The 18039-nt window shown below is 49.2% G+C and overlaps 2 pseudogenes; one reads left to right on the top strand and one right to left on the bottom strand.

Annotated features, from left to right (window-relative positions):
- Nucleotides 1–259: 259 nt before the first annotated feature.
- On the bottom strand, nt 260–698 carry LOC129147968 (60S ribosomal protein L26-like; annotated as a pseudogene).
- A 7874-nt stretch (nt 699–8572) lies between these two features.
- On the top strand, nt 8573–13463 carry LOC103291360 (protein Daple-like; annotated as a pseudogene).
- Nucleotides 13464–18039: the final 4576 nt, after the last annotated feature.

Raw genomic sequence — 18039 nt, 5'->3', positions numbered from 1 at the left:
GGAACTGGGTGGTGGGGAGATATGTGGGGGAAAAGGAGAAACAATTGTAATCTGAACAATAAAGATTCATTAAAAAAAAAAGAAATTTTAATATTATCATTTACAGTAGCATCTAATGTAACAAAAAATATAAAATGACCTGATATATTTGCCAGTTTATGAAGTAAAAGACTAATTATTTTTAAGATGTCATTTCTCCTCAAATTAAAGCTGATGCTTTTTTTTTAAGTTCTTAATGAAAGATGTATAAGATTATACTTTATTTCTGGATCTTCTCAATTGTTTCTTCCTTGCATTTGTCCTTTTCCTTTCCTACTTGGTGAGATTTGGCTTTACATTTGAGGATCTTCTTGCAGTCTTTGTCCAGCTTTAGTGGGCATGCACCACTTTGCTGGGGTGCATGCCCACATGAATAGTTGTACCATTAGCTTCATGCCATTGCACTCGTTGAATGTAGACGACATATTTCTTCCTATAAACCTGAACTACTTTGTCAGTTTGCTGCCCTTTGTAGTGTCCTTACTCAACCCGAACATCATCTATGAACATCCTTTTCAAATGGGTGTGGATCTAACATTGTAATCTGTCTCGGCTCTTTGGAAAGTAAAGACAATCTTCCTGTGAATGTGGGAAGGTGCATTAAAATGTCTTTTACAATTCTTCTGACAGTCAGAAGACACAAAGGGATTGAACTTCATTTTGACCACTGGCACTTCAATGATGGCCACAAAAGGGAAGAGCTAATTCTTAATTTACACTGAATGGCCAGATTATTATGATCTGTGAACGCAAAATAATCTGGCCACTCAGTGTGTGTGTACGTGTGTGTGTGTGTGTGTGTGTGTGTGTGTGTGTGTGTGTATACATATACATATAATATACATCATGTACATATACATATATATATATATATATATATATATATATATATATATATACACACACACACACCATGGGCAGCCAGGACCCAGGACTGACACACGCTGTGGGCCTCCGGGACCCAGGACTGACTTCCGTGCTGACAGGGACCCTAGCCTGGTTGTTCGGTTGTCCATCCAGACATTTAGATCATGACAGACTCTGGCACTTTATATATTAGAACTAGTAGCCCTGCGCATAAATCCGTGCATGAGTAGCTTGCTGCCGCTTGCCTCAGCTAGCCACCCGCCCACTGCCACTGGTAGCTCTCCACTGCTCATAGCTCACTGCCGCACCCTCTTGGAACTCTCCACCCACTGGCCTGCCTTCCTGTAGCTCTCCGCCCACTGGCCCACCCTCCTGTTGCTCCCCACCACTTGTAGATTAGTCATGATATTACGGCGTAATGGATAAGTAGCATATTCCTCTCTTATTATATAGGACTAGAGGCCCAGTGCATGATTAAATCACATGCGTGTAGGATCCCCTAGGCCTAGCCTGCCATCAGGGCCATGTCCGCTGCCACGCAATGCCTGGCATGTTCCGCGGCCCTGCCCGCGACCTGCCCCATGATGCCTCACAAGCTCTGCGGACGCTGACAGCGGCCCAGGGTTGTGGGGTGGGTAGAGGGCCTGAGAGGTGCTCCATTTGTATATAGTCGTTCCGCCATTATGGCATTATGACCACAGGCCTTTTATAGAGAACCGGTACACAAAGTAGGATCCCCCGGCCTGGCCTGCGGGGCCGAAACCAGCAATCTGACACCCCCAAGGGATGTAGTAGCACAAGCAGCAGCAGGTGGATGGAGAGGAGCCCGAGTCTGGGCCAGGTGCCATGCCACTCCCGCTCATCCCAGCACTGTTGCACCTGCCACTGCCGTTGCTCAGTAAGCTCGCTGCCATTCTGATGCAGTCTTTGTGCACCCATCTTAGAGCGATATCTTCACGCCCTAGTCAGTCCTGATGCCGGTTCCAATCTTGGTCCTGGTTTGGATGGGGGAGGGGCGCGTAGGGGCAGTGTCCATGGGAGAGGTTCACACTGCCACAGTGGAGCTCGCCAGCTGTGAGCCCGGTGTCTGGTGCCCGTTGGTTAGCTGAACGGTGCTCCTGCTATGGGAGTGCACTGACCACCAGAGGGCAGCTTCTGCATTGAGCATCTGCCCCCTGCCCCCTGGTGGTCAGTGTGGATCATAGCTACTGATCGGTCAGATGAACACAACATATTAGGCTTTTATATATCCTAGAGGCCCAGCGCATGAAGTTTGTGTGTGGGTACAGTCCCTAGGACTAGCCTGTGATCAGGGCCATCTTCCCCAGCTTTCCCTGCACTCCACTGCCACCCACCCCCGGTTCCCCTTTCACCATAGGGTGATCAGTGCCTGACAGCTGGGAGAAGGGACTGAGAGGTTGGCCCTGCCCATGCCATGGGTTGCCCTCTGTGTGTGGGGCAACCAGAGAGGTGGGGGCCTTGGCCTGGCACCACCCACCCCCAGTTCCCTGTTCACCATCAGGCGATCGTAGCCTGCCAACTGGGGAAAGGAATCGAGAGGTGGTCAGTGCGCCTCATAGTGACTGGTCCAGCACTCGTTCTGATCATTCTGCCTTTAAGGTCAATTTGCATTATTATCCTTTTATATTATATAGGATAAAGGCCTGGTGCATGGTGTGGGCTGGCTGGCCTGGCCTGATGGGGGTCCTGGGTCCGGGTTCCCTTGAGGGGGCGGGGCTGGCTGGGGTGAGGGACAGTGGGTGGTTTTCAGGCTGGCCACACCCTCAATGGAGTGGTGGGGGTCTCAACTGGGGATGCAGGGCGGCCTGGGTGAGGGGCTGCAGGTGGTTTGCAGGCCAGCTACACCCCCATCAGGGTGGGAGAGACTGATAAGTGATAGGGCCGACCAGTGGGAGGGGCTGGGTTCGCTGGCCACAGTGGTCATTATAGCGACTGGTTGTTCTGATCATTACTGCGTTATGGCTGCTGGCTTTATATATATATATATATATATAGACTAGAGGCCTGGAGCACGAAATCCGTGCTTTGGGGGGGGGGGGGGGGCCTCATCCCCGCCTGCAGCCTCTGCAATTCAGGACCCCTACACCTTTTTCTTATCTAGCTAACCTCTTCACATTTAAAAAAATTAACTGAAATATCACCTACTCTAGGAAATCCTCTTTGAACAAATGTCTTTACAATCTGTATTAAGTATTTTCATAGTCTATCATTCTTTTTTGTTAACAGCTAGAGTGGATGCAATGTGGTTTTCATTCTTGCATCTGAATTTCTTCTTCTTGCTTTTGTAATAGCAAAGCTTATCCAATTTACATTTGCCCTTCAGGGCTTATATCTGGTTGTTTCTAGTTGGCTCCCTGCTTTTTTTCTTAATAAATTTGGGTTGTGATAGTAAGTCTCACTTGTAATCAAGCCTGTAGGTCTCCCTATCTGAATATTTCTACAATACCTATCACTTTAGCATACCAGAGATTGTATTCATTTATAGAAAATAATGTCACCTGATCATTTGATCTTCTAGTAATATTTTATAGCAAGATGAATCATCCTAGTAATTTAGCTATTACAAAATTGAGGCGTACAGAAATAAATCACATTGAAAAATAATGACTCAAAAATAAAAGCATAGTACACTTAGGGCCTCCCTTGTCTTGTGCCTCAGATAACATAACATATGGAACTCAGCTTCCTTTAAAATAGAAAGGGATGCCATACTCATGAAGCAGCTACTTCCACACATTTTTTAAAAATATATTTTATTAACTTTTATCATCCACTCGCTCTAATAAGATTGTGAATTTTTTAAGGGCAGAGATCATGACTTGAGCTGGTGTTTCTCTGTCATGGTGCCTAGATAAATACTCAAATGCCATCCAGTCCAAATGACACTGATGAGAGAGGCCCACCGTTGCTGGAGACCTCTAATTTTTATTTAAGGGGCCTCACTTGTTCTGAGCCTTTACAGAGGGGTAAGTAGGGGCTGGGGGAATTTGGGGAAACCCAGACAGAATTCTCCTCCTAGAAGATTTTGCTAAGCTGGCACCCCGGACACTGGGCATTTGTCCAATTAAAATCCGGACACACAGCAATAACAAAGGCACTGGTCTCCTACTGCTAATGCATGGGATCAAACCCCAGCCTGCAGGAACTCACTCTCTCAGTGAGGACCAGGCCGCTGGGTAGACCTGTCTGGTGCTCCTAACTCTGGGGAGAGGGAGATTTCCTGTGGCTGCAGGCTAGAGGCCCCAGACTCCGTGCCACGTGCCTGAACAGGTCCCTAGTGCAGGTTGGTCAGCAGAGCTGCTTCTTCGCCTGGGATTGCGGGGTGGCTTGCCCAGGCGTGGTCTGGCTTGTTTGCCCCGTGATTGCGGGAGGATCGGCCTGGGCTCTTTGCCCTGTGATCACAGGGCAGCTCAGCCTGGGCTCACTGCTTTCCACCAGCTGCAGCTCGCCAGTCTCCTATGGGCTGGGGGGAGCCGACCAGTCGGGCCCACAGCATGTGGCAGTGGCTGTGAAAGTCGCCATGGCAACCCAGCACTGACTTCTGGTTGGTCAGCCTTTGGTAGTGATCGGTCGCTACAAGTTACAACCTTGGGTTTTTTATCATTAGGACTAGTAGCCCATCGTGTAGTAGGCTGCACGCTGCTTCCGCAGGAGCCAGTGGGAACTGCAGCACACCACCGGGAGCTGGGCAGGTTCCACAAGAGGTGGGAAGGACCCATGTTCATTCCACAGGAGGTGGGAGGGACCTGCACTGCTTCCCCGGGAGCCAGCGGGAGCCACGTGCAGATTCCGCAGGAGGCGGGAGGGACCTGCACTGCTTCGGCAGGAGGGAGGCCCACCGTCTCCTCTCTGGGTCGGCCCCCATCCCTGTCTGCTCTGGTTCTGGGGTGCCGGCTCGAGCTGGGCACAGCGATGAAGCAAGCATTCCACCAGACTGCTCATGCTGCCTGCTCTCAGCGGCCAACCCTACCCACCCCCGGCCCCAGGACTGGGGGCTGAGGACTGGGCGCTTGCATCTTGTGGCTACGGGTGCCGCCATCTTTGTGATGGAGGGTTAATTTGCTTATTACCCTTTTGCTAGATAGGACTAGAGGCCCTTCAGCCCGGCCTGCGCCCTCTCGCAATCGCGGAGCCCCGCGATTGATCGTCCCGCAGAGGGATGCCACAACCTCCGCTGCCAGCCGGGTAGCCTGGGCCTCCCTCTCTGGGGCGACTGCAGAGCCCCCGAGCCAGTGGCCTGGGCCTCCCTCTGTGGGGAGATCATGGGGCAATGGCAGGGACCCCCAACCAATCGCATTGCACCCACCTTGGCAGCGGCAATCAGTGCCGGGTCGCCATGGCACCGGTGACCCAGGAGGAACCGAGAGGTCAGCGGTTCAGCCCACTTGCCAGTCCCCACCCACCCGAGCCGGCTGCGCATATAGCCTGGTGTTCATTCATTTTGGATGTTATGGACCCTGGCTCTTTATATATTAGGACTAGAGGCCTGTGCCCTCTCACAGTGTGGGAGCCCCGGGATCCATCTCCCCAAAGAAGTAGGCCCCTCCCACCCATCCAGGGTTCCTCAATGGATTGCCCCAAAGAGGTAGGCTGGAGCCAGGGGTCCTGCCCGCAGCGTCACCGTGCAGAGCTGCTGGGACCCCTGGTGTTGCCATGCAGAGCTGCAGGACCCGCCTCTGCGCCGTGCACGCAGCCCCACCCACCCACGAGCATCGGCTGCGCACGCAGCCTCCTGGTGATGAATTATGTTGTGAGGGCATCATAGCATGAAGGAGTGACGACCACATAGGCTTTTATTAGTATCTACTAGAGGCCTGGTGCATGAAAATTCATGCACTGGAGAGGAGCCCCTCAGCCCAGCCTGCCCACTTCCACAGTCCAGGAGCCCTCAGGGGCAGGAAGCAACCCAGCCATCAGGGGAAGGCGATGCCCTCATCACACCTCTGCTGCTGCCACTGCCGGCAGCGCAAGCCTCAGCTGGCCCTGGTTACTTGAGACTCAGGCGGCCCTGAGTGGCTGGGCAGCCGCCATTTGTGGGACACCCAGGGCAGCCAGGCAGCAGCTATCTGAGGCTTGCCTGTGCCTTGGGTGTTGCCTGGGGAGCTGCCATCCGAGGCTTGCCTGCGCTTCGGGCCAGCCCTGGGCAGCTGAGGAGGGGTCTAGCCGCACCATGTGCCTGCTGACCCCCAGCTGGGCCGAAAGGACTGTGGGCCGGGTCCAGCCACATCACACGCCTGCCACCCCCTCCCTCACTTCTTTGGTGGGGCTGAGGGGATTGGGCACCGCCATCTTATGGCTATGGGTGCTGACATCTTTGTGACAGTGTGATGGTCAATTTGCATATTCCCACTTTATAAGATAGGATACTAATAAAAGCGTAATATGCTAATTAGACCCGATAGTTGGATGTCCTTCTGGACAAAGCTGTGGTGGCAGAGGCTGAGGCAGTTAGGGGTTATCAGGCTGGCAGGGGAGCAGTTAGGGAGCGATCAGGCTAGCAAGGGGGCAGTTAGGGGGCGATCGGGCCTAAACCAGCAGTCAGACACCCCCCGAAAGGGTCCCAGATTAGAGAGGGTGCAGGTTGGGCTGAGGGACACCTCCCCCATGCATAAATTTCATGCACCAGGCCTCTAGTCTATAAAAAAAAGGGTAATATGCTAATTAAACTGGACATCCTGCCAGATGTCATTCCAGACCTCCTTCCTGATGAAACCATGCCTGGAGAGAATCCAACCCAGGTCCCGGGTGCCTGCAGGCAGCCCAAGGGAAACCAGCCCGGGTTCCGGATGCCTGCTGGTGGCCGGAGGTGGGAAGCAGCCTGGGTCTCAGGTGCCGGAGGGAAGCAGGTGCCGGCAGCTGGGAGAAGGAAGGCCTACTCTTGTACAAATTTTCATGCATCAGACCTCTTATACAGTAGGTCCTCGGGTAATGTAGCAGATCCATTCCTACAGCGCGATGTAACGCGATTTTCACCGTAAGTCAGAACCCACCTACATAAGCACCTATGTTACTCACGTGGAGTACATACACAGCAGTAATGAAGTGAAACAGTAAAAGTTTAACAAAAAGGTAATTCCTGACCTTTACTTGTGGTAAAAATCATAAAGCACATATGTACATATGTCAAAATGATGGAACTTTTTTGTTTTATAAATAAACTAGAAGCCCAATGCACAAAGATTTGTGCTAGAATGGGCTTTCCTTTCCCTGGCTGCCAGCACCGCCTTTCCACTCTGGCCCAGCCCCTTTCTGCTCAGGCCCCGGAGCCGCCTCTTTCCACTCCAGCCCCACCTTCCCATGCTGCCCAGGGCCCTGAGAGACCGGGTGTGGGGCAGAACGCCCCGCCACTCGGCACCTGTGTATGCAAATTAACCGCCATCTTTGTTGGGTTAATTTGCATATCACTCCTGATTGGCTGGTGGTGTAGCGGAGATACGTGTTTGTCTATTATTAGGTAAGATGGGAGATGGCGACGTAACCACGGAACGACATATGTCGAGTCCGACATAACCCGAGGACTGCCTCTAAATATAGAAGGCTTAAGAGACCCTCCACCTGGCCAGTAGGTATGACACACACTGACCACCAGGGGGAAGACACTCAATGCAGGAGCTGCCAAGCTGCGGTGACTTGGCAGCAGCGGTTCTTGGGTGATGCACCCCAGAAGGAGCCTGATTCCGGGGTGCATCACTTGAGAACCAACCTCTCGCAATCTGGGACCCGTCGGGGCATGTCAGAGAGCTGGTTTCAGCCTGATCCCCACAGGGCAGTACGAGGGACCCCACCTGCCAGAGGAACCCCACTCACTCTGCAGATAACCTTTGACCCTCAGTGCCACCGGCCATTGAGGGACTGTGGAAGGTTGGCTCCAGGACATGTCTGGCCCATCTCGCTCAGTCCCACCCCATCAGCCACCTTCTAATTAATTTCCTCTCAATGTGCACAAATCTGTGCAATAGGGCACTAATCTATATATATAAAAGGCTAAGTAACCGACCGTCCATCTAACACATATGATGTACACTTATGATGTACACTGGCAATCTATATATAAAAAAACATAAGCAACCGTCTGACCAGTAGCTATGACCCACAATGACCACCCGGGGGCAGATGTTCAACGCAACAGCTACCACACGACAGCAACTTTGTAGAGTGCCCTCTCACATTCCAGGACCCCTTGGGGGATGTCGGACTTCCAGTTTCAGCCTGATCCCCACAGGCCAGGCCGAAGGACTCCACCTACCAGAGGGATCCTGCTCACTCCACAGACACCCTTCGAGCCCTAGTGCTACCCCAGGTATGGCCGGCTGGGGAGGGAACGCAGAAGGTGGCCTCAGGGCATGTCTGGTCTGTCTTGCCCACTCCTTCCCCACAGGCCACCTTCTAATTAATTTCCTTTCAATGTGCACAAATCTGTGCACCGGGCCTCTGGTTAAAAAATAAATGGTGACTTGTTCATGTGCAATACATAGAAAGATCTCACTGGTGCCAATCACATGCATGTGTTTCAATCTGTCATTGTCAATCATGAATTTGGTTGAAACTTCTATTATAGAGAAAGGGTGAATAGCAATATTGAAATACTTCTTTTAATTAATTTCCTTTCAGATGTGCACAAATCCATGCATCAGGCCACTAAATACAGAAACAATATTAAAAATAGTAGTTAAAGTGGAATAAAATATACCTTCCTAGATAAACATATATGATCTATACTAATAAAGAGCTAATATGCTAATGAGTGTGATGCCGTAACAGGTAATGACCAGGTCATTAGCATATTAGCTGGGGCGCTGCTCCAGAGATGGGGTAGAAGCGGTGAGGCGCCTGGAGGAGGCAGTACCATCCAGAGCTGGGAAGGGCAGGGGTGAGAGCCCATAGCACCCCTCCTCACCAGTCCTTCACCACCCACTGCTCGCACCTCGGCCCACCTGCCAGGGGAAGGAGCACAATGCAGCAGGCGGGAGGCTTTCATGCTCTCCTCCAGCGCCATGATGGGGCAGAGCTGCTGCATTGCTCCAGTGATGGGCGGAAGCGGGGAGGCGCCCAGAGAAGGCGGGACCAGCCCAAGGTGACTGGAGAGACCGAGGGTGGGACTTGAAGTGGCCAGAGAAGGCCAGAGGGTTTGGGGGCTGGGCCAGGCACACTGTAACTCTGTGTGGACAGGTTCAGGTGTCAAGGCAGGGCTGCAGGTGGGTGGGCGGCACTGCGCGATTTTGCACGCTGGGCTCCTAGTAGTGATATATTTAAAAGTATAACAGAAAGGTACAACTAAACTACAGAACAAGCATCATTCTAAACCACCTGAAATCTAGCTAAATGCAAGTTCTATAAAGGGTTTTAAAGAAGCCACCCCAGCCTCTGGGCAGGGAACAGGGCCTCAGGAACATGAGCCTGTTCCCTGCCTTTGTCTCCTGGTGCACACTGTAGCACCAAGCCCGCAATTGGTTGCCAGAGCCTCTTTGCGGGGAATGCAGTGCAAGGAAACAACTGGTGAAGTGAAGATAGGGGAAGCCTCAGGATGGATGTTACCATCTCAGAGCTCATAGAGCTCTTTCTGCAGAGCCTGCTAGTGACTTGGGTAAAAACTTTGGGCCCATTTGCAAGTGGTAACCATGACAACCTGTACATGGATTTAGTGGATGGCATTTTTTGAACCAAATCATGTTGGAAATAGATCCCAGCCCCACAAATCAACACATCAACAATAATGTGCATCTTCGTATTCAGAACCTGACCAACTTGACGAAAAACATTAAGACCTACTACCAGTAAGTTCTCCAGCAGCTGATCATAATGAACTTGCCCAATGCTTTGATGCCTGACAAAGACTATCTGGGAAGAGTATGGAGGAAATTAAGAAGGTGCTGTTGCTGGTGCTGGGTTTTGTTGTCCAGTGTGAGAGGAAAGAGGAATTTCCTCTTGGTCATTGAGACGCACGCTGGAATTATGGCCCATTGCCAGGAGGTGACCCATAATCAGGAGAACATATTTGACTTGCAATGGATGGAGGTTCCAGATATGGCCCTGAAGGTGCTAGAGGCCCTCTCAAGGAACATGGTGTTTCACCCCAGGAGGCTCAGAGATGAGCAAGATGAATGCACGGAGCTGATCGTGGACCTGACTCAGGAGTGGGAGTACCACTAGACACAGCAGCCTCTCAGCCCCCTCTAGTCCTCCAGTGCAGAATCCACACCCAGCCCGACCAGCAGCCTCTTCAGCAGCACCTGTCCGTGGAGCTGGCAGACACCAAGGCCAGGCTGTGCTGCATCAGGCAGGAGCTGGAGGAGAAGACAGAGCAGCTTATGGACACCAGGCATGAGGTAGATCAGTTGGTGATGGAGCTGCAGAAAGTCAAGCAGGAGAACATCCAGCTGGCGGCTAGTGCCTGGTCTGTTCGTGCCTATCTTGATGAGCTGGACTCTCTGAGGGGGAAGGCGAATCATGTGGAGAGGCTGGAGATGGAGCTGATGCACTTCAGGGAGAAGCTAAAAGATGCAGACTTCTATAAAGCCTGCATGGAGGAGCTAAGAGAAGATAATATCACTTTGACTGAAACCAAGTCCATTCTGAAGCAACAGCTGACTGCTGCTTGGACCCAGATTGCTAAACTTTATGAGCTAGAAAAAGAGAATCTGCAGCTGAAATCTAAGTTTCAGGACCTGGAATTGGACTGAGATGCAGACAAGAAATGCATTGAGGAGCTGCTGGAAGAGAACATTGTCCTCGAGATTGCACAGAAGCAGAGCATGAATGAGTCCACCCACCTGGGCTGGGAGCTGAAGCATCTATCCAAGAATGTAGACCTGTCAGATGCTTCCAGGAAGTCGTTTGTGTTTGAGTTGAACGACTGCACTACCAGCCACATCCTGAATTTGGACAAGGAGAACGAGAGCCTACAGAGCACCATCCAGGAACTGTGGGACGCATCCCTGATGCTAGAGGAGAGTAGCCTCACATGTGGTGAGCTGGAGAAGGAGAGCCAGCAGCTCAGCAAGATTAAAAAGTTGCAGATCCAGCTAGAGGGAGAAAATCAGAGCAACCAGGATTTGGAGACCTTCAGTGTAGAACTGATCAAAGACATAGAGACCATGAAGGCTGACAAAGCTAGGCAGATCAAGGATCTTGAGCAAAAAAAGGATCATCTTAACCAAGTGATGTGGTTGTTGTGGAGAGGTCACAGGTCAGCACTAAGGCCTGCATAAAGGACATCTAAAAAGAGAACAAAGTTGTCCACCAGACGGTGACAGAGACCAGCAGCAAATTCAGCAAGCTGGAGTTCGAGAAACAGCAGCTGCACAGGGACCTGGAGCAGGTGACGGAGAAGGTGGAGCAGGCGGAGGAGCTGGAGGATTTGCACCGGCTGCAGAAGGAGAACAAGAAGCTGGCCAAGGAGGTCACCTCCCTGACAATGGCCACTGAGAAGGTCAATACCCTGGAGTGTGAGAGTCAGAGCCTGATGCTGGAGAACCGGAGGCTGCAGAAGTCTCTAGAGACCCTGCAGAATGTGTCAGTGCAGCTCTATGGTCTGGAGTGTCAGAACAAGCAGCTGGATGAGGAGAACCTGGAGCTGCACAGGATTGGTGGTGACCATGCGCTTTATGGGTACCAAGATGGGCAGATCGAGAAGGAGAACCAGGAGCTTGAGTGAGAGGAGGAGGTGCTGAATGCCCCGAGCAAGAAGTCGTAGCACCTGGAGCTCAGCTACCAGAGCATGAGTGCCGAAAACCTGCAGCTGTAGCAGACCCTGGAGAGAGTGCTCAGGGAGCTGGAAGCAGAAAACCAAGCCCTGCAGCAGGACTTGGAAGCCTAGCGGCTCACTAACAAGCGGTGGGAGAAGTCCGAGAAGGAGAAGGCGGCCCTGGAGCAGGAGGTGGCCCAGCTGGTAAAAGACAAGCTGCTGGAGAAGGTGGTGAATAGGCTATGGCAGCAGGTGTAGCTCAAGGGTGTGGTCTTGGACGACATCACCAAGCTGTCCATAGCTGAGAAGAGCCGCGCTCTGGACAAGGAGCTGGCCCACTGTAGGGACACACCACCAAGCTGAAGGAGCTGGAGAAGGGCAACAGAGACCTCACCAAGCAAGTCACCATGCACAAGAGGATGCTGGTGACCCTGAGAGAAGAACTGGTGCTGGGAAAACTGAAGAGTCAGCAGATAACCAGTGAGCTGGACAAAGTGAGCCAGGAACTAGAGAAGGTCAGCCTCCACAAGGAGCTGCTGCTGCAGGATAACAGCAACAGCGGCCCAAAATACAAGATTTTGGAGGGCAGGAATGAATTGACATTAAAAATGACACTAACTATGAAAGATGAAAAGATTGTGTTCTTAGAAGCCCAGGTAGAAGAGAAAGCCAGCCTGAGCCAACAGCTACAGAAGGCATTCCAGGTGCTGAAAAAGTGTGAGCTCCTCAGGCAGAACCAGAAGGCAGGGAAGCACCTGCAGCACTCTCTGAAACACCCTGCGGGAAGCTGGTTGCTGGTCACCAAGAGGAGAGCTGGGGGGCTGAGCCATATAAGGAAGCCACCATAGAGATGCTCCAAGTGAAGGACCTGGCCATTGAGCTGGAATAGAACAATGCAGCTCTGCATGGTGAGAAGCAGCTGCTCAAGGATCAGCTGCAGCACTTGGGAGACCCAGAACATGGCCTTCAGCAGTCAGATCCTGACACTGCAGAAGCAAGAGTGCTTTCCTGCAGGAGCAAAACACCATGCTGCAGACCCAGAAGGCCAAGCTGCAGGTGGAAAATTCTACTGAGCTGCCAGAGCACCTTGTTCACCGCACAGTATGCACTGCTCCAGAACCAGCAGGTGGCCAAGGACAAGCAGCAGGAGCAGCTGATGGCAGCCTATGAGGCTCTGCTGCAAGATCACAAGCACCTGGGCATGCTCCACGAACACCAGTCTGAGGAGTATGGAGCCAGCACAGCTCCCTGAAGACATTTCATCGAATCCTGGAATTGGAGCACAAGGCACTCGGGGAGAGGCACGAGGACATGCTGAAACATAAGGCAGAGCTGGAGGAGCTGGAGAAGGTCTTGAACACTAAGCAGGAGGCTATGCAGCAGGAGCAGAGGACGAACACCATCACCACTGATGAGAACCAGAGGCTGTTGGAGAGCCAGACAGGATCAATTTCCTGCGCCAGCATCTGAAAAGGGAGTACAAGGAGCTGCATGCCCACACCAATGAGCTGAAAACCTCGCTAAACAACTCGCAGGTGGAGGTGAACTGCTGGCAGACGAGCTGGAGGAGGGGCACCAGAGCATGGACATCTCATTGATCAAGCTGGACAACCACTGTGAGCTGATCTCCCGGGAACTTGAAGAAAATCATCACCTCTCGATCCAGACGTTGAACGAGCAGAACCAGAGGTTTCTAGAGCAGAACATGGAGAGCAAGGATCAGTACCATGAGGAGCAGGAGCAGTACACAGACAAATTAAATGCCTTACAGAAATGTAAGGAAAAACTGGAAGAAAAAATCTTGGATCAGTACAAGTTCTGTGATCCTGCTCCAAAGAAGAAAAATCACTAGACTAGAATCAAAGCCTTCATCAAATTCATCAAAACAAAGAAAGAGGGTTCCAGAGAATGACTGAAGTCAACCACAGACAGCCCTCCCTGGACGCTGGAGTCCTCAGACCTGGCCTCGCCCAGTACTTCTCGGCCTCTTAAATCACAGTGGAGTCTCTCCAGGGCACACCCCACTGTGCTCAAACTGGGTAGAATAGTGAGACACCCAGAACGGGGCCTGCAGGAAAAGGCCCTGGGGACCTATTACCAAAGTGAGGGTCCCTGCATGGTGGCAGCCTTGACCACACGGATGCCTCCTCTGACCCAGCCATGAAGCCCTGGCTGTCAGAACTGGGCTCCTGGACCTGTTCATCCTCAGACATCACAGGTTCATAATCACTGTCTTAAAGGAATGGATCTAGAAAGCTCTAAGTTTACATTAAAGCCTAATAGAAATAATTGCAGGATAATACATGATTTAAAAAATTATCTGCACATTATCCTCACCATAATCATGGCTCCTCTTCACCACAGATGATTATTCAATGACTTTATGCCATAACCAAGCCACTATGTTACGATGTCTCTTACCCTCTCTCAGGCACTTTCCCTCAAACAATCCTCACACTCTGCATGTTAATTCATTTTTAAGTTTTATTTTTCAGTTTTTCTTTATAGGCTTAGTTTTAGTAGCTGGATTTCTGTTGGTAGCCTGTAGATTTTATAACTTTATGAGTAAAATTTTTTCACTGTGTTAAAAGCATCTGGTAAAGTTGGAGTTAGGTTTTTTCTTTTTTAATTTTGTAGACTTTCCTTTAGGCAAAAACTAACCAGGCTGTTTTGCTGCAAAAAGGTAAATTAGACTTACGATTGAAATATTAAATCAGGTTCTCTAACAGCTTGCAAGTAGCTACAGGAAGCATAAACACAATTACCAAAGGGTTCTTTTTTTTTATAATATATTTTATTAATTTTTTACAGAGAGGAAGGGAGAGGGATAGAGAGCTAGAAACATCGATGAGAGAGAAACATCGATCAGCTGCCTCCTGCACACCCCCCACAGGGGATGTGCCCACAACCAAGGTACATGCCCTTGACCGGAATCGAACCCGGGACCCTTGAGTCCGCAGGCCGACGCTCTATCCACTGAGCCAAACCGGTTTCGGCACCAAAGGGTTCTTAATTTTTACTCACTATACCTGGTGACCCATCTCAAAGAAGTCCTTTTATAAGTTACACCAAATATAATTACATTTGTTTATGCCCTGGCTTTTATCATCGTAAGAATAAGTACGACTGTCACATTCAAACACATACATACACATAGATTCATTTGAGTAGTAAAAATGTATTATAGTTGTATTAAGTTTTCTTGAGTTTGAATTTAAGACCTATAATAAGAAGAGCAGCTGGTAGAAACACTTGCGAGATGACAAGGGTCCCTGCATGGTGGCAGCCTTGTGAGACTACAAGGGTCTCTACAAGAACTCTGTAGAATGGCTCAAGCATGTCAAACTCACTGCTGGCTGCAAGTTTGACCTGCTTGCTGTAGATTAACGTGTAACGATCTAGTTCCTGCTATTTAGTGCTGTGTAACAAACCATGCCAAAAATATTAGCTTAAAGTAATAACTTCATTTATCTGGCTCTAAAATCTGAAATTTGGGCAGGGCTCAGTGGGGAGAGTTCATCTTTGCTCCACTTGGTATCAGCTGGACAGGACCTTAGGGTAGAGGCTTGAATCATTTCACAGATCCCTCACTCACAAGTCTGGTAATTGATCCTGGCTATTGGCCCAGTCTCAGTTTGTTTTCAATTGGACCTATCCACGTGGTCATTTTGTGTGAGCTTCCTTGTGGCACACTGACTTGTTTGAAAGTTAAGCATTCAAAGAAAGAGAAAGCCACTTTTGTGACTTGGTGTCAGAAGTCATGCAACATCACTTCTGTCACATTCTGTTGATCAAATCAGTTACCAATGTCCAGTCTGGTTAAAGGGGAGGGATCACAGGCCTTGCATCTCAATGGAGGAAGGTCAATGAAACATTATAGGAATACCATGTGGAATGGAATACATATAACAATAATTGGAAAATACAATCTCCCACAAGAAAATTTCCTGTGTTCAAACTTAGGAGGACACTACCTGACAACTACTACATATCAAACATGCAAACAATTACCCCTCAGCTTCTCAGTGCCATTCAGTTCCTTGCAATCAAATGGATTTTAGGAGATCAAAGCGTTCACTACCTGAGGATGTGCATTCATTTTCCTCTTCTCATCCTGTAATAGCTGCTCTACTTTATGTTCAAGGGAGAAAATATTTGCCTCTGCCTCACCAAGCCTTCTCCAACCCCATGCTCTATTTATCAGAAAGGGTGATGTCCAGGCAAAAGGGGAGTCCCATGACACAGAAACACCTCACAAGTGACACCTCACACTATGTTTCTTCTGATCTTAACACACACACACACACACACTGAGTAAAAAAGAGCATTTCAGCTCAAAAAGACTCTCTCTTGAATTTCACAAAACAATATTTATTTCAAATTGGAGTTTAAACAGCATTATCTTAAAATTATTTCAAAATTTTTATAGGTTTTTGTGTCAGGCTTGTAAACTAATATTCTATAAAGTTAAGTGGTTCATAGAAATTTCAAGGGACTTCTGAATTCCACAACATCTTTAGCCCGAAGAAGTTGAAACTGCCATTTTTCCAAATTAGTGATTTAGCTTCATTACTGGTTCTCTCATTTGAAGATTCCTCTAAAAGCAAACTAGAGATTTAAAATTTTTTTTCTTGAAAAAAATTACAAATACCTACTGAATCCAGCAGCCTGAATCTATTTCTGAGAATCAAATTCCAAACAGGGTCCAATTCCAATACCAAATTTGAAAATAACTGTTCAAATATGCTATAGGCACAAGGCCAACTTGGAATGTCAGAGGATCTTATTTATCACTAGAGGCCCAGCGCACGATTAAATCATGCGGGTAGAGTCCCTAGGCCTAGCCTCCTGCGATCAGGGTCATCTTCTGCCTGTTCGCCAGTCCCCAGGCCCAATGCTGCTTCCGCCACCGCCACTGAGCTGCCAGGCTGTTGGGATCACCAGCTTATCCCCAGCCGCTGCTGCTGCTGCTGCTGGGGTTGAGGCGCTGACGAAAGGGAGCACGGCAGGGGAGCCGGGTGCAGGCCAAAAACCTCCAGCAGAGGCTTTTGGCCTGGAGCCGGCGCGGAAAACCGGCTCCCCACCTCCCATGGCAGGGGAGCCGGGTGCACGCGCGACACCCGGCTCCCCGCCTCCCGATGTCCCGAGGGGGTCAGCGGCCGCCAATCTGGCTGTTGAGAGGCGGCGGGGGGGGGGGGGGGGGGAGGGGGGGCGGGGAGGACGCCTTTCAATGGCCGGATATGCCACCCAGCCTCCCACCCCCCCAGCCTCCTGCCGCCCAATCATGGGCATAGCGGAGTGATGGTTATTTGCATATTACCTTTTTATTAGGTAGGAGGATTTCAGACAAAAAGGAACTCCCTGCATCTAAGGAAATAAAACTCCAGTATGTCTTAACCCTTTGCACTCGCTTTTTCTCGATTCCTTTATTCTACTCGGGATTTAATTTTTTAAATACCCCAGATTTTACAAAGCGCGGCAGAATAAAAAACTGGAGTTTCTTTTCATACAACTTATTTATTTGGATTTTTTTATATTTCAAATTATTGATACATTCAAAGAGTAATTTGCACTCGACATCCAAGTGCAAAAGGTTAACAAGATAATGTATTTGAAAAGTTAATTATAAATTAAACAAACGTGTTCAACGTTCCTATGCACACCTCAAATAACTTAAGATAAACAAGGGCTTCTAAGAGGGCAAAGAGAGAATTTGTTGCTAAGTGAACTTAGAAGAGGACAAGACCAAAAACTTCCATAAAACACTTATGCACAACCTTCTAAGCACCAGCAGAAGTTCTCTTACCCAGCTCTAATTTATATCCTAATTTAAATGGAAAATTGCATTGCAGTCTCTCCCCCCTTACATTCTCCAGACTATGTAAGTCTTCTTCACCTTTTTTAAAGTAGGAGATCTGTTCAACATTGAGACACCCAGAATTCTGCCTTTTCCCCCAATGTCAATTTTTTATTAAGATACAAAAGAACTAGCAAGAAACCGGTCTGTTTCCCAGAGCAGAGAGTATCTCTCATTTATGTGTTTTACAGAGTGGGTACCGAGTCATAACAATTCCAACTGCGCTGGCCTTCTAGGTGTCCCTAATGAAAGGGATATGTTGGGTGTGAAAATCTCCCATGCTATTTCCCACACCATTAGAGAACTAACATTAAAAAATAATACATAGGAACTCTATATTCTTAATATGAACAGTAGCTATTTAATTTATATAATTCAGTTGAGTTGAAACATGTATGTAATCATTTCCCCTGTGTGGTTCCATAATCATTTAATTTACATACATTTGTTGATTTCAAAAATTATGATGAAAGGAGTATGCTTTTCTGGCTGTTCAACTATTTTACATTAGGCCCAGCTAGCAATTAGAAATAATACTTAGTTACTAGTAAAACAGATAAATATAAAGTGG

Source organism: Eptesicus fuscus, chromosome 22, assembly GCF_027574615.1.
Source record: "Eptesicus fuscus isolate TK198812 chromosome 22, DD_ASM_mEF_20220401, whole genome shotgun sequence".
In the NCBI taxonomy this organism is placed as follows: domain Eukaryota; kingdom Metazoa; phylum Chordata; class Mammalia; order Chiroptera; family Vespertilionidae; genus Eptesicus; species Eptesicus fuscus.
The sequence above is the reverse complement of the archived record's forward strand: the minus strand, read 5'-3'. Positions and strand labels throughout refer to the sequence as shown.